The sequence below is a fragment of the Triturus cristatus genome, chromosome 1_2 (assembly GCF_964204655.1).
Source record: "Triturus cristatus chromosome 1_2, aTriCri1.1, whole genome shotgun sequence".
NCBI classification, from domain to species: Eukaryota; Metazoa; Chordata; class Amphibia; order Caudata; family Salamandridae; genus Triturus; species Triturus cristatus.
Genome location: NC_140580.1, coordinates 256,194,592 through 256,214,281, shown reverse-complemented (window position 1 = coordinate 256,214,281; position 19,690 = coordinate 256,194,592).

The window sequence follows — 19,690 nt, the reverse complement described above, 5'->3', positions numbered from 1 at the left end:
TGATACATTGGTATTTCTGCTTTTGAAAAATAATGTCCACGTAGTTGCCTTCATTTAACAAATGCGGCATTAGCCTCAGACAAAAAGTAAGATGAAGCTCTTTCTTAGAATTTTGTGGGCTACATGCCTAGGTAAAAACGATCAGCAAATTAAGATTCATTTTTCACAGGAGGAATTGTGGCGCAAGGGAACACAGAGTGTCTGTGAAAATGTTTTACTTTTAGACAGTTAAAATTAAGGTGGCTTAACATGCTTACATGTTTTAGTCATTGCAAAGTTGACAAGATGGTTACAGTTAAGTACCACTAGGTTTGTATTTTTTTTATTTTTTTGTGTTTTGTTAATGTGTGTTATGTTTTGTCTCCTGATTAAAAGTTATAGTTGATATTTTTGTGTGTTATGTGAAGTGTTTTTCTTTTGTGTGTTGTGTATTTTTTTTGCTTCTGTCCACAGATCATTCATGGATTGTTCTGGGTGGTTCGAGGGCTGACAAGACTACAGTTGGACATGTGAGTTGGTTTGACGAAGATGTCAGTTGTGAAGGAATAATGGTGAAATGAGCGCCCTGAATGGCTATAGGCAGGAAATCAGGGTGAGAGAAGACTAGAAAGGACTAAGAATGTTACAGTAGGTGAAGAGGAGTAGTGAAAAAAGCAGGGGTTAACAGCCAACGAAACAGCAATGGTCCATATCATGAGGTGGTGGAACGAGTGTTCCATATGTCCCTGTGGGACCTAATCATTTTGCAAATTGCAAAAAGGAGGGTGCTGTCAGCTGTGTGTTGAAACAGATGTGTTTTTGCATAACTTCTTTGGAAAGAAATGTTTGTGTTTATTTTTGTGCAGCCTGACAAATTAAGCAGGCCAGAATATTAGTTGTTGAGTTGCAGGTTCATTGTGCATAAAGTACATGACATAGTGTTGTGCGTCACCGTTCATTTACATATGATATTAAAATTTGTCTATGCTTTCTGTGCTTGTTATACAGCAAGTATACCTGATGGCTTGGCAAGTGTGTTTTTATTTTATGCACGTTTTTTTTTTTTTTGCGTTGTGTTTACGCTTTTGCTTTTAATACTGTTACAAGCTCCCCTGTGTTGTAAGGGGATGGTCATGACGATGCCCATCGCTACGCAACAGTTGGTTGGACTTGTTCTGGTTACTAAATTTCACAGATATGATATTTCATGCTGTGAATATGATAGACAACACTTCACCAGTGCATGTCTATTTGGCTATAATGATATTGAAAAAATAAACAAAAGAGATATACAGGATTAAAAGTGTGTCACCTGCAGTTAGTCATGTTACTGCTCCTTCCTTTAAGGGACGAGCAGCCTAGATTGATGTTCCCTGATTAGACCCTAAGGATGAACTATAAATCTGTGGCTCTTGCTAAAGGTGACATAACTTTCCTTATGATATTGCACTTCTACATGTAGTCATAAGAGACACCAAGAGTTTCTTATTTGCTGTCCTGAGTAGCAGGATTGTGATTTTAAGTGGGTATAGTGCCCCCTCCGGACAGGTGACTAGGGAAAGGAAAAATTGTAGATCAGACACCAGAGACCTGAGAATTATTAGAGTTGGGTGACAGGTATTCTCAGTGATCATGAGGAGATATTGTTTAGCCTGTGTATTGCATGGTGCACTTGCTGCACAATTATTAAAGGGAGGTATCTACATGCCCCTGATAATTTGTATCATGCGTTTCCTCTTTTGAGGTGTCCTAGATAAGGAATGTAGGAACACACAGATGTAGTAATTTAGGAGATGTTTATCCCATTAGAAAATCATAAAATGAATATTTGTAAATCCATAAGGGACTGGCCTATCTGTAAAACTGATGCCACTATGAGCCACGTCCAGTTTTACTAATGATACCAGAATGTTTAATTGATTGGTTATTGAATTTGCCTTTTGGATTCCCCTTCTTTATATCTGTCCTACCTCATGAGCACTTTCTTTTTTTCACACTCCCCTTTCTCTATTAGGAGCATTTAATATGGTGATCTGTTCTAAAAGTCTTTTAGTTTTCTCTGGTCTGTATCATACCCTGTTCTCCTCAGGTTTTGAGCTGATCATGCATCTAAACTGACACATTTTCACTCTGACTCCTGCAGTCCCGCATTTTGGTGGGTCAGCGCTGATTACAGCTCAGGTTACTGCTGCCATACCTTTTTGATGGTGCACTGTTCACACACATGTTGTGACTGATAAAGGAGAGACTGCAACATGGTCAATCTCCTTGTGGCTTAATTATATTGAGATTGGATACAGACTGTCATGTAGCAGATCCTATAGGCTGGCACACTGTGTGTTTGAGTGTTAGTATGAGTTACTGAGATACGTTTGGCTGGCTGTCACTCTTAGGGTCTTGAGATGATCAGTGCTGCCTTCTTTAATAGGCACCTACTCTGAAATTCTGGGCTTAACTTCACCTCAGAGAGCTACTTTGAAGGTACTGGTGAGCTACCAGTGGCTCCCGAGCTACTCGTTGGAGACCCCTGGACTAGAAGTACTGCCTTTGCCTTTGCATCTTATGAGAGTGACAGTGCATTCTAAACCAGAGTTGTCCCATGGCTTCTGACCACTCCCTTGAAGATTGCAGGCCACCTGCCTGCAGTCCTATTGTTAAATACAATTAACTGTTTTTATACTAAACTGAAGGAAACTAACAACTGTGTCACATTCCCTACGTCACTAGATTCTGCGGGAATTAAGTCATAATAACCTGCAGAACACTGATTTAAGCCTAATTCCCATCAGTGACAGCTACAGATGAAAGACGGACGTCTTGGCCCTACAGTCCCAGCACCCAGAAAGTAGCAAGGCTGGACAGCGATCGCCAGCGCGCCATCAATGGTATCTCCAAAGCATTGTACTTGCTCCATCAGACGGCATTGAACATCACAAAACCAGAGTTTCAGTGTAAAAGAGCGAAAGAGAAGGATCCCTGTTGTTGATAGCAGGGCAGGTTTGAGGCTTCAGTTTTCTACCTGTCATGTGCTGGTAACCTCTGACAGTGTGCAGTCCCTTGAGCCCCTTGCCCTGAGTTTTGGTCAACCCCCCTTTGCTCCAACGGAAGGGCAGTGCACCGGAGGATCTAAGGCACTACATGATGAAAGGAAAATTAAATGAAAGAGCAGCCCGAACATCCTCTGACACTGAATAGCGAGTGTTGGAGCCTGAAAGTGTTGCTGAGCGAGAAAGTCTGTTGCTCTTTCCAATTAATAGTACTTGGATCTGCACGAGATGATCTGTGCCCATGACCAACGAAGTGTTACAACAAACAATTGATGGACGGAATGCTGACAATGCAGACATTCTCCCCCAGTCAAGAGATCTGGGTTAAATCCATCGTTCTTTTGCCCACTACGCCACCCCAGTTTAGACATGGCCATATGCAAATCAGTCTTGACCCTGTGCCTCATGGGAACAGTCCAGCCCGAACTGCCAAGCCATGTCTTCCCTGGACCGGAATCAAGCATCCTAGGACCGGTTTCTGGCTATCAGCCGTCATCAGCCAGGAAAGCTTGACTCCAGTGGCGTAGTGAGCACGGGTCCCACGTCTGGGAATACACATCCCACTTAGGGCGAAAAGTGTTACAACAAACAATTGACGGACGGAATGCTGACAATGCAGACATTCTCCCCCAGTCAAGAGATCTGGGTTAAATCCATCGTTCTTTTGCCCACTACACCACCCCAGTTTAGACATGGCCATATGCAAATCAGTCTTGACCCTGTGCCTCATGGGAACAGTCCAGCCCGAACTGCCAAGCCATGTCTTCCCTGGACCGGAATCAAGCATCCTAGGACCGGTTTCTGGCTATCAGCCGTCATCAGCCAGGATAGCTTGACTCCAGTGGCGTAGTGAGCACGGGTCCCACGTCTGGGAATACCCATCCCACTTAGGGCGAAAAGTGTTACAAGAAACAAATGATGGACGGAATGCTGACAATGCAGACATTCTCCCCCAGTCAAGAGATCTGGGTTAAATCCATCGTTCTTTTGCCCACTACGCCACCCCAGTTTAGACATGGCCATATGCAAATCAGTCTTGACCCTGTGCCTCATGGGAACAGTCCAGCCCGAACTGCCAAGCCATGTCTTCCCTGGACCGGAATCAAGCATCCTAGGACCGGTTTCTGGCTATCAGCCGTCATCAGCCAGGATAGCTTGACTCCAGTGGCGTAGTGAGTACGGGTCCCACGTCTGGGAATACCCATCCCACTTAGGGCGAAAAGTGTTACAACAAACAATTGATGGGCGGAATGCTGACAATGCATACATTCTCCCCCAGTCAAGAGATATGGGTTAAATCCATCGTTCTTTTGCCCACTACGCCACCCCAGTTTAGACATGGCCATATGCAAATCAGTCTTGACCCTGTGCCTCATGGGAACAGTCCAGCCCGAACTGCCAAGCCATGTCTTCCCTGGACCGGAATCAAGCATCCTAGGACCGGTTTCTGGCTATCAGCCGTCATCAGCCAGGATAGCTTGACTCCAGTGGCATAGTGAGCACGGGTCCCACGTCTGGGAATACCCATCCCACTTAGGGCGAAAAGTGTTACAACAAACAATTGATGGACGGAATGCTGACAATGCAGACATTCTCCCCCAGTCAAGAGATCCGGGTTAAATCCATCGTTCTTTTGCCCACTACGCCACCCCAGTTTAGACATGGCCATATGCAAATCAGTCTTGACCCTGTGCCTCATGGGAACAGTCCAGCCCGAACTGCCAAGCCATGTCTTCCCTGGACCGGAATCAAGCATCCTAGGACCGGTTTCTGGCTATCAGCCGTCATCAGCCAGGATAGCTTGACTCCAGTGGCGTAGTGAGCACGGGTCCCACGTCTGGGAATACCCATCCCACTTAGGGCGAAAAGTGTTACAAGAAACAAATGATGGACGGAATGCTGACAATGCAGACATTCTCCCCCAGTCAAGAGATCTGGGTTAAATCCATCGTTCTTTTGCCCACTACGTCACCCCAGTTTAGACATGGCCATATGCAAATCAGTCTTGACCCTGTGCCTCATGGGAACAGTCCAGCCCGAACTGCCAAGCCATGTCTTCCCTGGACTGGAATCAAGCATCCTAGGACCGGTTTCTGGCTATCAGCCGTCATCAGCCAGGATAACTTGACTCCAGTGGCGTAGTGAGCACGGGTCCCACGTCTGGGAATACCCATCCCACTTAGGGCGAAAAGTGTTACAACAAACAATTGATGGACGGAATGCTGACAATGCAGACATTCTCCCCCAGTCAAGAGATCTGGGTTAAATCCATCGTTCTTTTGACCACTACGCCACCCCAGTTTAGACATGGCCATATGCAAATCAGTCTTGACCCTGTGCCTCATGGGAACAGTCCAGCCCGAACTGCCAAGCCATGTCTTCCCTGGACCGGAATCAAGCATCCTAGGACCGGTTTCTGGCTATCAACCGTCATCAGCCAGGATAGCTTGACTCCAGTGGCGTAGTGAGCACGGGTCCCACGTCTGGGAATACCCATCCCACTTAGGGCGAAAAGTGTTACAACAAACAATTGATGGACGGAATGCTGACAATGCAGACATTCTCCCCCAGTCAAGAGATCTGGGTTAAATCCATCGTTCTTTTGCCCACTACGCCACCCCAGTTTAGACATGGCCATATGCAAATCAGTCTTGACCCTGTGCCTCATGGGAACAGTCCAGCCCGAACTGCCAAGCCATGTCTTCCCTGGACCGGAATCAAGCATCCTAGGACCGGTTTCTGGCTATCAGCCGTCATCAGCCAGGATAACTTGACTCCAGTGGCGTAGTGAGCACGGGTCCCACGTCTGGGAATACCCATCCCACTTAGGGCGAAAAGTGCCCAGACGTGGGTCCCGTGCTCACTACGCCACTGGAGTTAAGCTATCCTGGCTGATGACGGCTGATAGCCAGAAACCGGTCCTAGGATGCTTGATTCCGGTCCAGGGAAGACATGGCTTGGCAGTTCGGGCTGGACTGTTCCCATGAGGCACAGGGTCAAGACAGATTTGCATATGGCCATGTCTGAACTGGGGTGGCGTAGTGGGCAAAAGAACGATGGATTTAACCCAGATCTCTTGACTGGGGGAGAATGTCTGCATTGTCAGCATTCCGTCCATCATTTGTTTGTTGTAACGCTTTTCGCCCTAAGTGGGATGGGTATGCCCAGACGTGGGTCCCGTGCTCACTACGCCACTGGAGTTAAGCTATCCTGGCTGATGATGGCTGATAGCCAGAAACCGGTCCTAGGATGCTTGATTCCGGTCCAGGGAAGACATGGCTTGGCAGTTCGGGCTGGACTGTTCCCATGAGGCACAGGGTCAAGACTGATTTGCACATGGCCATGCCTGAACTGGGGTGGCGTAGTGGGCAAAAGAACGATGGATTTAACCCAGATCTCTTGACTGGGGGAGAATGTCTGCATTGTCAGCATTCCGTCCATCATTTGTTTGTTGTAACGCATGACCAACGAAGAGCACAATATCTGTAGTGCCTGCCGCAGAGGAAATATATTGGTGCACTGCCTTGAGACATTGAGACTTTCGAGTGAGCTGTGAGTGTTTACCAGGAGGGCACTCCAACGGATACTGAGAAGCACTATTTTCATGGAAGGCCTGAATGAAGAGGCCCAATGCGGAAGAAAACAACAGAAGCAGATTTGATGGATGATAGAAGCCTACCAGAGAGGCTTAGAACGGACTTTGGCATAGTTATGGTTGCACAAGGGGTTCCCGTGCAATTGCATAGAATGGGTGTTAGGAGACTGATTCTTATTGTTTTGCTGGCATTGTTTTAGAGTAGTATTCTGTTTAGTAAAAGCAGAATGAAGTCTATCCTCTGTTGAAGAGTATCTCCATTTCACCTGAGAGCATTGATAAGGATCGCCACTGTTTCACCTGAGTATACAATAGTCACTGAAATGCATAGGAGCCCTGAAAAGGTTCGCTAAATAATTTTAGGATTTGCTTTTGCCTAGGGTTGTGAAAAAATGATAATCCTGTTTGTAATAGTGGTCATTACTTTCTTCTGCTATCTGAATGTTAATTATGACCCGATGCTTTGTTCTCTTTGTATCCCTGTTGATAGCTTACTTATACCTGCTTAAATGAAATGTGTAGAATGGAAAATGCTCACCTAGCAATGAATTAGGGTTTGCCTGAGTAATGGCAAAAGGAGGGTCTGAGGAAATTCGATTTTCGATCTTGCTTGTATTTAGCCACCATTTTGTGTTCCACCGCCATTTTGTGTTGCCCTCACTCAGGCAGCACAATAAACGAAGTTTTTCTGCTGATCTCACTGCAACGTGTCAAAATAACCTCCTGCCTCTGTTTACGAGACTGATGTCAGGGACTAACTAAGTCCACTAATTCCCGTCTGGTCCGACTGATCCCTGTCTCAACTGTCTGTTGGTTCGCACCATTCTTTCCTGACTTTATCTTATCTTCTGGCCTTCGCTATTCTCTACTTGTATTCTCTCATTTCACAACTGTCCTCCAAAACATACAAATGTGTCCTGGCACCTGCAAGTTGAGTTGTAGATACTACCACTGATTAACTTGTGGGGAGGGGTGACAAAAACAGTTGGAAAAGAGGTTTATTTGGGTTACTTGATATCTTGTTTTCAAACTTTTTTCATTGGTTAAACCTTGTTTTCAAACTCTTCTCATTGGCTAATCATGTATGCAGTGGGAGTGTTCTTGGTGAATCTATGTGCTATAAAAGATTGTGCGCCATGGAGTAAAGTGGCAGTCTCCTAAGAACATACCACGTGTACTTCTGGGACAACTGTACTTAGCTGCAGCTAATAAACCTGATCTTCTACGCTCAACAGAGTGTCCTGTGTCTCTGTTCAACAAATCAGGAGAACTCAGGAGATTAAGGCGTACCCTGCGCCGCCAGGCCTAATTCAGCCTGGTTCTTCAAGGCATTCTGACTAGGCCAGAGTCCTCTCCAGATCCCAGGGTCAACCCTACCATACCCTTGTTCTGTGCACCACCACCTATAGCTGGACTAGGGGGAACAGGTGCCTTAGGGGCAGGTGTAGTGGTACTTGTGGAGTCTTTGGCCTTATTACAGTCTGAAGTCCAATGGGTTTTCTGTTTACAGATTTTACACCATGGCTTCCTTGGCTGTTTAGCTTTGTTGGATTGGGAATTATCAGATGCTGCTTTTTGGGTGCCTGTTGAAGACTGCTGGTCTTTTCCCTTTTCCCCATCCTTCTCAGAGTTTTTGGCATCTTCCTTTTTAGTTGCACCCCCCAAGGGCTGGACCTTTTGCTTGATCCTGGTTCTGACCCATTTGTCTGCCTTCCTACCCAATTTTTGGGGAGAGGTCAGATCTGAGTCCACCAGGTGCTGATGCAGTAGTTGATTCTAACAGTTATTAAGAATCTGCACCCTCATGATGAGATTGTACAATCCTTGATAATCATTTACTTTACTGCCATTTAACCAACCTTCCAGTGCCTTGGTAGCACAATCTGCAAAGTCTACGAAATCTTGATTTAGAGCTTTCTGGGTATCTCTGAACTTTAACCTGTATTGATCAGTGGTTAGACCAAACCCATCTATCAAAGCATTTTTCAAGATATAATAATCATCTGCATCCTCTTCCCTAACAGAGAGGAGCTTGTCTCTTCCTTTGTCAGCAAAGGAGAGCCAGAAGATTGCTGCCCACTGATCTACTGGGACCCTTTAAACTTTACAGGCCCTTTCAAGTGCAGTGATCCATTTATGGATATCATCCCCTGACTGATAGGGGGGCACAATCCTATGCATGTTCCTATGGTCAGGAGCTTTCTCTCTAACTCTAGGGGTATTATTACTGCCACCAGGGGTCTCTAGACCCCACTTTCTTGAAGCTTTCTGAAGCTCCAGGGACTCCCTGTCTAATGCTAACTGTTCTCTCCTGAGCTGAAGCTTAGCTTGCTCAAACTGGATCAGTCTGCTTTTCCTCTCTTTGGAGGACTCTCTTCTCTGAGAAGAGGCAGAAGTCCTTGTGGATCTCTTAGAATGGTTAGATTCCTCTGAGGGTGATATGTCCCTTCTGTTTGGATCCACCACTCTCCCATTAGGGATGGAGGGAGTGCCTCTTGGGCCATCACCTCCATGTTGTGAGTGGTCTGGTTCATTCAGGTCAAGTTTATTATCCTCTTCCTGGTCCTCATCAGAGTCCACCGCCTGGGTGTCCTCTTCTGTGGGATGCCCACCTAACCTGTCTACCCCATCAGACACTAAAGTCTGCTTGAAGTCTGCAATGAGCAGAATTTCTCTGAGACGTTGAGTGTTGGCACCTTTGGTTGTCTTCAAATTTCTAGCAGTGCACATCTCCCTAAGCTCAGCAAAAGTGAGATTGCCATACCTGTCGACTGTGACCTTTGAAGGTCCTTCCAGGGCCTTATGGGCTCCTGATCCTGAAGACATTTTCTAGTGTAGTGGATTGTTGTATCTACCTACACTAGGTGTGGCCTACTGAACCCTTTCTTGAGTTGTAGTCAAGGTGTGCTAAGCCCTCTACACACAACTCCAAGTTCAGTAGAACTTATTGTATTCTAAGCTTAATTTATATGTACCTTTAGTACCAAAGTGGCTTTCACTTTAGAAATTCAATTTGTTATCTGGTAAAACAATGGCAAGCTTGAATCCAACCGCTGCACACCAATGTGAGAAGTTGGCCTGGCATATGCTGTCCACTAGTTATAGGGGACACCTTGCACCAGTCCAATTCGACTCTTATGGTGATAGGTTAAAAGACAACCTTTAAAGAAAGGTATCCTAGTGGATAGCTGTGGAGAGCAGCCTTCAGGCTAAGTCTTGAAGGAGTGTTAAGCTTATTGTTTTACCATAGATAACCTCTTGAATAACCAAATGAAAGAGTAGTCCACACAGGTATATATATAAAATATATGTACTTATTCTAAGAATAATCCCACTAATCTCTTTATGAAACTGGAGGTAAAGATACAATTCAAACAAGCATTGATAGTTACAATAAATAGCACTGGAATCATAGGGCCACAGGGGGGGACCAAACCATATATTAAAAAAGTGGTATAAGAACCACGACAATTCTACAGACAGTGCCTAGGGCACTTAGGGTCGCTGGCCTCTTAAGAAACCACCCAAGGTAGTGAGGAAGGGGGCCCACGGGAGACGCGTGCAGTGGTATAAACTACTGTCGGGATCTCTATTAAACCCTATGGAGAATGTCGCGGTTGGAAATTGCAAGACTTAAAACACTTCTAGCAGGAGTTCAAGTTCAGCAGCTTAGAGTTAAGCTCTTGGAGGGCCCACACCCACGACAGTACCGAGGTATCACTGTTACCTGCTCCAGGGAAGCCGGGTGCATAGGTCGTTTTCGATGTCGGGTCGCAATCTCGTTTTCAATGGGAAAAGGTGAAGAACTGCTGCTGGCGTGAAGCGTCGTCGATGTCGTGCAGATTGAAGATGTAGATCTTGAAGGTAAGGACCTGAAGGGCAGAGGGGACAGAGTCTGGGTCACAGCACAGTGACCAGGGGGCTCAGGAGAAAGAGCCCTTCAATGTCGGGTGCTTCCAGGTTGAAGATGGGTAGCTTGGATCATCAGCCACGGAGTCCAGGAGGATTCAAGGAAGGCCAGCTTCTGGAGGGCAACTATCCCACAAAGGATGAGGGTCGCTGCGGTGTTAGTGTCCGTATTGGATCCACTAAGCCTTGGCAACCGCAACCCATGCATGAATCACAAAACAGCTACTGGTGCAGACCCACGAGGTCTGAGCAAGGTCTCCAGCAAGGAGACTGTAGAGACGGCCTGGAGCAACCAGGGGAGCCCTTTAAAGTGAAGATTGACCTCTTCGAGGGCCCACCAGTTGAGAGACAAGGGACCGCAGGAGGCAGCAATTTGGCATCCGTAAAGATGCACCCACGGGTTGCCAGAGTGGGCTAGGGTGTCGATCTTTGGCACAGATAATGCTGAGAGGTTGGCTCAATAATGGGCCAAAGCACAACTTCCCCACTGGTCGGGGTCGTGTGCTGTGCAAGAGGTGGCTGGTGTCCTGGAGTATTGGGGATCTTGGCACCCACGGGGTCCATGGTGCTGAGCTTTGCTGTGCACACTCACTGGCCTCTGGGATGCCTGTAAACCCACCTCAAGGTAAGCAGAAGTCTTTGTTGTCCATAGGAGCAGCAGAGTTCCAACTGGGTCACTTGCAGTGTTTCAGGTGCCTGCCAAGCAGGGGGGTAACTCTTTTACCCCAAGGGAGATTTCTTCATTCAACTGTGCAGCAGCAAGTCGAAGGTTCAAGTCTGTGAAGTCCAAGATTAATCTGAGGCTCTGGGGACCCTGTATTCACCTTTATCCAAAGATTAGGGGAGTATCTAGATCAGAGCCCACCAATGAGAGTTCAGGCGGGAAAGGGTGCATACACCCTCTCCCCTTTGTGTATTTTCACGCCTGGGCAGGGGACAGGATGCCCCTGAACTGGTTTGAGGTGGTGTATGCAGAAGTAGGCACTGGAGAAGCCTACGTGCAAGTCTGACAGACATCCTATGGTGCACCCACCCAGGTCCAATCCACATAGTCTGTCTGGGGAGGTGGGAGCCCTCCCTGCAACAAGATCCCTATTGTCCAGCTGCCGTGGCTGGAGTTCTGCCCAGCAACAGGCAGCCAGAGTCGTATGGGTGGCGGGTAGCATCCATTTTGTGCTACGTGTGCACTTTTAAATTGGTGTCTAAAATCTGCCGCTTTTACCATATCGCCCCTCTAGCAGGGGGGAATCATGCCCTCATTCCCATGGTTGGATTGGGGGTATGATTCCTACATGTTTGACACCAAACACGACATGGTTCTGTGCAGCCACTCTCAAGTTATCATGCTATCGCGATTACTTATAATGCGGTTAAGAGTATATGGTATGGCTGCACTACAAACAACCCAGCAATAGTTTTACGAAGGTTGCAGAGGGGCCCTACTCAGGTAGGGGTTCCCCCTCACACATATCTCAGCACCCTGCCTTGTAGGAGTAGCAAGGTCTGCCTTAGGGGTGACGTATGAGGATATATGTGTTGTATTAAGTGGGATACAGGATACCTATATCCCTGTAAGGGGTGCAAGCACCACCTTACCCAGACTACAGAATTGGTCTGGTGGTGTCAGTTTGTATGGCTGTCCCAGGAGTGGCACAATAAGTGCTGCAGCCCCTGGTAGGCCTCTGAGGGACCCATGCCCTGGGTACCTAGGGTACCATCTACAAGGGGCTGATAGGGTGTCCTCAGAATCCATTTGGTATGTACCTAGGGTACTCACATCAGTTTAGAGAGGAAGCAGATATGCTGGGGTCCTGGATAGCAGGGCCACAGCCTGGCTAGAGTCAGAAAACAGTCAAAACATCAGCAAAAAGTTGAGGGCAACTATGCCGTCGATGCCACTCTCCTACAGTTGGGAAATATTTTTTCTTTTCATCGTATATGAATATATCTCTTTTTAAGAACTTCTTAACCCAGTGAAGAAAAATGACTCTCTATCGTTCCCTCTCTCAGTCTTTCCATTCCACACTATAAAGAATAGTACTGTTGGTGGACACTAACATACTTCTCTACCTAGCCATGGGTTTCTGATCCGCATGTCATATAATAGTTTTCAGGCCAACTGGTAAAGAGTCCCTCTGGCCTAAATTTTAAGATCTTAGACTCTTACTCTGACGATTTAGGTGTTCCAATCCTGGTCTTTCAATGTCACTGTTTGCTCAGTCTAAAGTGTAGACAATGGTATTTCCTTCAGTAAGGTAGGGAAATATTTTTTCTTTTCACCTTGTTTGAATATATCTCTTTTGAAGAACTTCTTACCAGAGAGAAATAAACGACTCTCCATCGTTCCCTCTCTCAGTCCTTCCATTTCACACTATAAAGAATAGTACTGTTGGTGGACACTACCAAACATCTCTACCTAGCCATGGATTTCTGATCCGCATGTCATATATTAGTTTTCAGGCACACTAGTAAAGAGTCACTCTGGCCTAATCTCTTACTCCGAAGTTTATGGGTTTGATCCCTGGTCTTTCAATGTCACTATTTGCTCAACCTAAAGTATATGCAATGATAATTACTTCAGTAAGGTTGGGAAATATATTTTTTTCATTCAGTTTGAATATATCTCTTTTGAAGAACTTCCCACCCCAGTGAAAAAAAAGTCTCTCTATTGTTCCCTCTCTCAGTCCTTCCATTCCACACTATAATGAATAGTACTGTTGGTGGACACTAACATACTTCCCTACCTAGCCATGGGTTTCTCATCCGCATGTCATATATTAGTTTTAAGGAAAATTGCTAAAGAATTCCTCTGGCCTAATAGTTAAGGTCTTCAAATCTTACTCTGAAGGTTAGGTGTTCAATCCCTGGTCTTTTGTTGTCACTGTTTGCTCAGTCTAAAGTGTAGGCAATGGTATTTCCTTCAGTAAGGTTGGGAAATATTTTTTCTTTTTATCTTGTTTGAATATATCTCTTTTGAAGAACTTCTTACCACAGTGGAAAAAAACTACTCTTTATCGTTCTCTCTCTCAGTCCTTCCATTCCACACTATAAAGAATAGTACTGTTGGTGGACACTAACATACTTCTCTACCTAGCCCTGGGTTTCTGATCCGCATGTCATATATTAGTTTTCAGGCCTACTGGTAAAGAGTCAATCTGGCTTAATGGTTAAGGTCTTAGACGCTTACTCTGAAGGTTAGGTGTTTAATCCCTGGTATTTTAATGGCACTGTTTGCTCCGTCTAAAGTGTAGACAATGGTATTTCCTTCAGTAAAGTGGTGATAGATATCTTGTTTCAATATATCTCTTTTGAAGAACTTCTTTCCCCAGTGAAAACAAATGACTCTCTATCGTTCCCTCTCTCAGTCCTTCCATTCCACACTATAAAGAATAGTACTGTTGGTGGACACTAACATACTTCACTACCTAGCCATGGGTTTCTGTTCCGCATGTCATATATTAGTTTTCAGGCCAACTGGTAAAGAGTAACTCTGGCCTAATGATTAAGGTCTTAGACTCTTACTCTGAAGATTGAGTGTTCAATCCTTGGTCTTTCAATGTTTGCTCAGTCTAAAGTGTAGGCAATGGTGTTTCCTTCATTAAGGTATGAAAATATTTTTTCTTTTCATGTTGTTTGAATATATCTCTTTTGAAGAACTTCTTACCCCAGTGAAAAAATCGACTCTCTATCGTTCCCTCTCTCAGTCCTTCCATTCCACACTATAAAGAATAGTACTGTTGGTGGACACTAACATACTTCGCTACCTAGCCATGGGTTTCTGATCTGAATGTCATATATTAGTTTTCAGGCCAACTGGTAAAGAGGCACTCTGGCTTAATGGTTAAGGTCTAAGATTCTTACTTTGAAGATTAGGTGTTCAATTCCTTGTCTTTCAATGTCACTGTTTGCTCAGTCTAAAGTGTAGGCAATGGTATTTCCTTCAGTAAGGTTGGGAAATATTCTTTCTTTTCATCTTTTTGAATATATCTCTTTTGAAGAGCTTCTTACCCCAGGGAAAAAAACGACTCTCTATCGTTCCCTCTCTCAGTCCTTCCATTCCACACCATAAAGAATAGTACTGTTGGTGGACACTAACATACTTCGCTACCTAGCCATGGGTTTCTGATCTGAATGTCATATCTTAGTTTTTAGGCCTCTTGGTAAAGAGTCTCTCTGTCCTAAAGGTTAAGGTCTTATACTCTTACACTGAAGATTAGATGTTCAATCCCTGGTGTTTCAATGTCACTGTTTGCTCATTCTAGAGTGTAGGTAATGGTATTTCCTTCAGTAAGGTTGGGAAATATTTGTTCATCTTGTTTGAATATATCTCTTTTGAAGAACGTCTTACCCCAGTGAAGAAAACGACTCTCTGTCGTTCCCTCTCTCAGTCCTTCCATTTCACACTATAAAGAATAGTACTGTTGGTGGACACTAACATACTTCTATACCTAGCCATGGGTTTCTGATCCAACTGTCATATATTAGTTTTCAGGCCAACAAGTAAAGAGTCACTGCCTAATAGTTAAGGTCTTAGCTTCTTACTCTTGCTCTGAAGATTAGGTGTTCAATCCCTGGTCTTTCAGTGTCCCTGTTTGCTCAGTCTAAAGTGTAGGCAATGGTATTTCCTTCAGAAAGGTTGGGAAATATTTTTCTTTTCATCTTGTTTGAATATATCTCTTTTGAAGAACTTCTTACCCCGGTAAAGAAAACGACTCTCTGTCGTTCCCTCTCTCAGTCCTTCCATTCCACACTATAAAGAATAGTACTGTTGGTGGACACTAACATACTTCTCTACCTAGCCATGGGTTTCTAATCCGCATGTCATATATTAGTTTTCAGGCCAACTTGTAAAGAGACACTCTGGCCTAATGGTTAAGGTCTTTGACTCTTTCTCAGAAGATTAGGTGTTCAATTCCTGGTCTTTCAGTGTCCATGTTTGCTAAGTCTAAAGTGTAGGCAATGGTATTTCCTTCAGTAAGTTTGGGAAATATTTTTCTTTTCATATTGTTTGAATATATCTCTTTTGAAGAACTTCTTACCCCAGTGAAGAAAACGACTCTCTGTCGTTCCCTCTCTCAGTCCTTCCATTCCACACTATAAAGAATAGTACTGTTGGTGGACACTAACATACTTCTCTACCTAGCCATGGGTTTCTGAGCCAACTGTCATATATTAGTTTTCAGGCCAACAAGTAAAGAGTCACTGCCTAATAGTTAAGGTCTTAGACTCTTTCTCTGAAGATTAGGTGTTCAATCACTGGTCTTTCAGTGTTCCTGTTTGCTCAGTCTAAAGTGTAGGCAATGGTATTTCCTTCAGTGAGGTTGGGAAATATTTTTCGTTTCATCTTGTTTGAATATATCTCTTTTGAAGAACTTCTTACCCCAGTGAAGAAAACGACTCTCTGTCGTTCCCTCTCTCAGTCCTTCCATTCCACACTATAAAGAATAGTACTGTTGGTGGACACTAACATACTTCGCTACCTAGCCATGGGTTTCTGATCTGAATGTCATATATTAGTTTTCAGGCCAACTGGTAAAGAGGCACTCTGGCTTAATGGTTAAGGTCTAAGATTCTTACTTTGAAGATTAGGTGTTCAATTCCTTGTCTTTCAATGTCACTGTTTGCTCAGTCTAAAGTGTAGGCAATGGTATTTCCTTTAGTAAGGTTGGGAAATATTCTTTCTTTCCATCTTTTTGAATATATCTCTTTTGAAGAGCTTCTTACCCCAGGGAAAAAAACGACTCTCTATCGTTCCCTCTCTCAGTCCTTCCATTCCACACTATAAAGAATAGTACTGTTGGTGGACACTAACATACTTCGCCACCTAGCTATGGGTTTCTGATCTGAATGTCATATATTAGTTTTTCGGCCTCTTGGTAAAGAGTCTCTCTGTCCTAAAGGTTAAGGTCTTATACTCTTACAGTGAAGATTAGATGTTCAATCCCTGGTGTTTCAATGTCACTGTTTGCTCATTCTAGAGTGTAGGTAATGGTATTTCCTTCAGTAAGGTTGGGAAATATTTTTTCATCTTGTTTGAATATATCTCTTTTGAAGAACGTCTTACCCCAGTGAAGAAAACGACTCTCTGTCGTTCCCTCTCTCAGTCCTTCCATTCCACACTATAAAGAATAGTACTGTTGGTGGACACTAACATACTTCTATACCTAGCCATGGGTTTCTGATCCAACTGTCATATATTAGTTTTCAGGCCAACAAGTAAAGAGTCACTGCCTAATGGTTAAGGTCTTAGCCTCTTACTCTTGCTCTGAAGATTAGGTGTTCAATCCCTGGTCTTTCAGTGTCCCTGTTTGCTCAGTCTAAAGTGTAGGCAATGGTATTTCCTTCAGAAAGGTTGGGAAATATTTTTCTTTTCATCTTGTTTGAATATATCTCTTTTGAAGAACTTCTTACCACAGTGGAAAAAAACTACTCTTTATCGTTCTCTCTCTCAGTCCTTCCATTCCACACTATAAAGAATAGTACTGTTGGTGGACACTAACATACTTCTCTACCTAGCCCTGGGTTTCTGATCCGCATGTCATATATTAGTTTTCAGGCCTACTGGTAAAGAGTCAATCTGGCTTAATGGTTAAGGTCTTAGACGCTTACTCTGAAGGTTAGGTGTTTAATCCCTGGTTTTTTAATGGCACTGTTTGCTCCGTCTAAAGTGTAGACAATGGTATTTCCTTCAGTAAAGTGGTGATAGATATCTTGTTTCAATATATCTCTTTTGAAGAACTTCTTACCCCAGTGAAAACAAACGACTCTCTATCGTTCCCTCTCTCAGTCCTTCCATTCCACACTATAAAGAATATTACTGTTGGTGGACACTAACATACTTCACTACCTAGCCATGGGTTTCTGATCCGCATGTCATATATTAGTTTTCAGGCCAACTGGTAAAGAGTAACTCTGGCCTAATGATTAAGGTCTTAGACTCTTACTCTGAAGATTGAGTGTTCAATCCTTGGTCTTTCAATGTTTGCTCAGTCTAAAGTGTAGGCAATGGTGTTTCCTTCTTTAAGGTATGGAAATATTTTTTCTTTTCATGTTGTTTGAATATCTCTCTTTTGAAGAACTTCTTACCCCAGTGAAAAAAACGACTCTCTATCATTCCCTCTCTCAGTCCTTCCATTCCACACTATAAAGAATAGTACTGTTGGTGGACACTAACATACTTCGCTACCTAGCCATGGGTTTCTGATCTGAATGTCATATATTAGTTTTCAGGCCAACTGGTAAAGAGGCACTCTGGCTTAATGGTTAAGGTCTAAGATTCTTACTTTGAAGATTAGGTGTTCAATTCCTTGTCTTTCAATGTCACTGTTTGCTCAGTCTAAAGTGTAGGCAATGGTGTTTCCTTCAGTAAGGTTGGGAAATATTCTTTCTTTTTGAATATATCTCTTTTGAAGAGCTTCTTACCCCAGGGAAAAAAACGACTCTCTATCGTTCCCTCTCTCAGTCCTTCCATTCCACACTATAAAGAATAGTACTGTTGATGGACACTAACATTTTTCGCTACCTAGCCATGGGTTTCTGATCTGAATGTCATATCTTAGTTTTTAGGCCTCTTGGTAAAGAGTCTCTCTGTCCTAAAGGTTAAGGTCTTATACTCTTACACTGAAGATTAGATGTTCAATTCCTGGTGTTTCAATGTCACTGTTTGCTCATTCTAGAGTGTAGGTAATGGTATTTCCTTCAGTAAGGTTGGGAAATATTTTTTCATCTTGTTTGAATATATCTCTTTTGAAGAACGTCTTACCCCAGTGAAGAAAACGACTCTCTGTCGTTCCCTCTCTCAGTCCTTCCATTCCACACTATAAAGAATAGTACTGTTGGTGGACACTAACATACTTCTATACCTAGCCATGGGTTTCTGATCCAACTGTCATATATTAGTTTTCAGACCAACAAGTAAAGAGTCACTGCCTAATGGTTAAGGTCTTAGCCTCTTACTCTTGCTCTGAAGATTAGGTGTTCAATCCCTGGTCTTTCAGTGTACCTGTTTGCTCAGTCTAAAGTGTAGGGAATGGTATTTCCTTCAGAAAGGTTGGGAAATATTTTTCTTTTCATCTTGTTTGAATATATCTCTTTTGAAGAACTTCTTACCCCGGTAAAGAAAACGACTCTCTGTCGTTCCCTCTCTCAGTCCTTCCATTCCACACTATAAAGAATAGTACTGTTGGTGGACACTAACATACTTCTCTACCTAGCCATGGGTTTCTAATCCGCATGTCATATATTAGTTTTCAGGCTAACTTGTAAAGAGACACTCTGGCCTAATGGTTAAGGTCTTTGACTCTTTCTCAGAAGATTAGGTGTCCAATTCCTGGTCTTTCAGTGTCCATGTTTGCTAAGTCTAAAGTGTAGGCAATGGTATTTCCTTCAGTAAGTTTGGGAAATATTTTTCTTTTCATATTGTTTGAATATATCTCTTTTGCAGAACTTCTTACCCCAGTGAAGAAAACGACTCTCTGTCGTTCCCTCTCACAGTCCTTCCATTCCACACTATAAAGAATAGTACTGTTGGTGGACACTAACATACTTCTCTACCTAGCCATGGGTTTCTGAGCCAACTGTCATATATTAGTTTTCAGGCCAACAAGTAAAGAGTCACTGCCTAATGGTTAAGATCTTAGACTCTTTCTCTGAAGATTAGGTGTTCAATCACTGGTCTTTCAGTGTTCCTGTTTGCTCAGTCTAAAGTGTAGGCAATGGTATTTCCTTCAGTGAGGTTGGGAAATATTTTTCTTTTCATCTTGTTTGAATATATCTCTTTTGAAGAACTTCTTACCCCAGTGAAGAAAACGACTCTCTGTCGTTCCCTCTCTCAGTCCTTCCATTCCACACTATAAAGAATAGTACTGTTGGTGGACACTAACATACTTCGCTACCTAGCCATGGGTTTCTGATCTGAATGTCATATATTAGTTTTCAGGCCAACTGGTAAAGAGGCACTCTGGCTTAATGGTTAAGGTCTAAGATTCTTACTTTGAAGATTAGGTGTTCAATTCCTTGTCTTTCAATGTCACTGTTTGCTCAGTCTAAAGTGTAGGCAATGGTATTTCCTTCAGTAAGGTTGGGAAATATTCTTTCTTTCCATCTTTTTGAATATATCTCTTTTGAAGAGCTTCTTACCCCAGGGGAAAAAACGACTCTC